Genomic DNA, 3,021 nt, shown 5'->3' on the forward strand with positions numbered 1-3,021 from the left:
AAAAGTAGTTGTTCAAAGGAAAAAGTTGACACTGGATGCCAGATATCGGATGGACTTGTGAAGGACAGATGCCGCGCCACAGCATTTGCTCACTTTGCCCTTTGGGCCAGATGAGCCAAAAATGCACCTACACCAGAACTAAAAGGACCACAGCGAACCTACAGATGAATTTCTGAACAATTCATTGAGAACATGTTTGGAACAAAAGATCCCAGAGGGATATTGACACCATTGTTTGATCTGCATAAGTTCTTAAAAGTTCGATATTTTCCTTATTCCTTCTTCTGTTTTTTGCCCTTTATTATATTAAAGTTTTCCTTTGTGGAAATACAGATAATAAGGTTTAACGGTCAAATCCAAGACGGTCTATCAGACATCGGTTTTTTTAATATGTACTGAAATCAAAGGGACCGGTTTGGACCAAGGAGTACCTACAAGTGAAACATGAGGAAAATCCAAATGAAAATTAAAGATGGCCTCTCGTCAGCCATTTGATTTCAATTCTCTTATTTTCTGGAGATTTTGGTTAAAGATGATTCATGAGAGATAAGGAAAATACCTCTTAAACATTGTTATGTAAAATACTCAACAATGGGTGTTAGTGATAAATTGAGTTATTGTGATCTGTTCTCCATATATGTCTGTCATAGATAGAGATTGTTAATAGTGTTTAAAGTCATAAGCAACTAGCATAATGTAAGCTGGAAATCTTGGTGACATCCTACTGCTTTTGTGGATTAATACTGAGTTGAATCATGATTCTGTTATATAATGATATCACACTATGAAAGGTTCGATGTACTGATGTATTAGATTGAGTTCACTACCCATGGCATGCTAAAAGTTAAGCACTCCAAAATCTCCATGTTTACAGCTATTTACTTTGAGCTAAGGAAGAGACATTAGGATAGACTCCATATTTGAAATAGAAATACTTTTATTCGGAACACCTGATATGGGCCGTAATGGTGTATTTGTCTTTCGATGTCCGTCTGTTCTTGGTATAGATTCTACAGATCTGTTCTGTAATTTTCTATACATCAACCTTATATCCAAATTTTCACTAGCTTACATGATTTTGAATAAATTCAGAAGTTAAGATAAGAATTCCTAAACTTATTTTTATTGTTATTTGTCACTGCGGAAATTTTGACCAAGTTTTGTTTTGGTTTACCATTCCACTCTTAGCTGAATTTAGCTGGTGTTAAGTACTTTGGAAAACCATGGAAAGACTGAAGTGAAAGATAGTTGTCATTTTCAAGTGAAATATTTTTCACATATGAGAGAGTAAATTAAATACCTAGCGGCCTTGACAGACACCAAGTCAGACAAGCAATATCAAATTTAGGTTAAAGGATAGTTATCAAGTTTCATGGAACAGAAATTGTGACTCTGAATACAGTAAGCCAGTGTCAATACATGCATAACATTAACACTGTCATCCTATACTCATAATAATTGTTTTTGTTGTTTCTTATTCTTATTATTCTTCTTCCAGTATTGTGGGTTCGTAATCTTTTAAATTGTAAAAGCTAGACACACAGTCTATTCACCTATTTGTAAATACGTATATGAAGTTGTCGATGCCGATTTTTTATGTAGGTCAAAAATCCAATATGGCCGCCATAAGTTAAAAACTTAAAAACGGCAATATCTCGAAAACCATTGATTGTACAGAGCTTGTGCAATAATATTATTAGTAGAAAATTTCCTTATCTAAATGTTTGTCATGACAAGTTATCAGAAAATATGTCAAATAAAAAAGCTCGCTGTAGGGTAAAGTTTTCAAAATTTCACAATTTTTTTTCAATTTTGAATTTTCTTGAAATTTTCTTCTTCAGATCGATGTAGAACATCCTTCTGATGAATTTAATGTTTTGTTTTTCGGTAGATTGTCGCCAAAGAAGTGAAAAGCCCGCAAAATTGTTAGCAACAATTTCTAGTTCTTACTAAGTTATTTCCAGAAGGAAATAACCAACTTCATGCTAAAAAATGCTATTTTTTATGAAAATTACAGTTAAGTCCGAAAAAATTCATCCCCAGGAAGAAATGTGAGACTCATTTTGGTAATTATAGCACCTGAAGATGCTTCCATTCATGAAGAGTATTTGATTCTACCATATCTGGGTGGAGAAGATTTTTAAAATTGAAGTCAATTTGACAATATTTGGCTCCACCCATCAGCCCCTGGAGGTCAGCAAGGATAAATATGGGCATACCATCAAGCTATCATCCTTCATTCATAATTCTTGCCAAGTTTGAAATATTTCCAATAGAAATTAAACAAATTATGCTCAAAGATCTATTTTAGAGTATTTGATTCTACCTTATCTGGTAGTTGAGATTTTTGGAATTTAAGATAATTTGACCGCTTTTGGCCCCACCCCTCAGGCCCCTGGGGGTTGGGGACTGAATGATTCACATTTTTTTGTCCATCTTAGGCCAGGAAAGGTTTCTACAAAATTTCATTGAAATCGGATGTGGAGTTTTTGAGATGTCAAAAATATTAAATTGTTTACAGGTGTACAATGTACAACACACCATGCACACCACATGATGCCAGATGAAGGCCATTGAACTTTAATTAGGGTGGCCTTACTGGTATTTTTTCAGGCGTGAAGTCTGATATGACAAACATGCTTGACTGATAATTTGTCAGGTTTAAAAATTGGTGTGATAAACATCGGTTATTGGTAATTCGTCATGGACTGAAATCTGATATGATCAACATTCTTTACCAGTAAATTGTCAGGACTGAAGTCTGGTATTAAACATGATTTACCCGTAATTTGTCGGGACTGAAGTCTGATATGATAAACATTCTTTATCAATAAATTGTCAGGACTGAAGTCTGATGTGACAAACATTGTTTATCAGTAATTTGTCGGGATTGAAGTCTGATATAACAAACGTTCTTTATCAGTAATTCACCAATTTAAAGTCTTAAGGGGTAAGCTTTCCTTATTTCACCTTTAGATTCAACTCAAACCCTGATGTGAGTAAACTAACACAAAAGCTTCA

Source organism: Ylistrum balloti, unplaced genomic scaffold, assembly GCF_031769215.1.
Source record: "Ylistrum balloti isolate Yb309-2 unplaced genomic scaffold, AGI_CSIRO_Ybal_v1 Utg370010, whole genome shotgun sequence".
Classification (NCBI taxonomy): domain Eukaryota; kingdom Metazoa; phylum Mollusca; class Bivalvia; order Pectinida; family Pectinidae; genus Ylistrum; species Ylistrum balloti.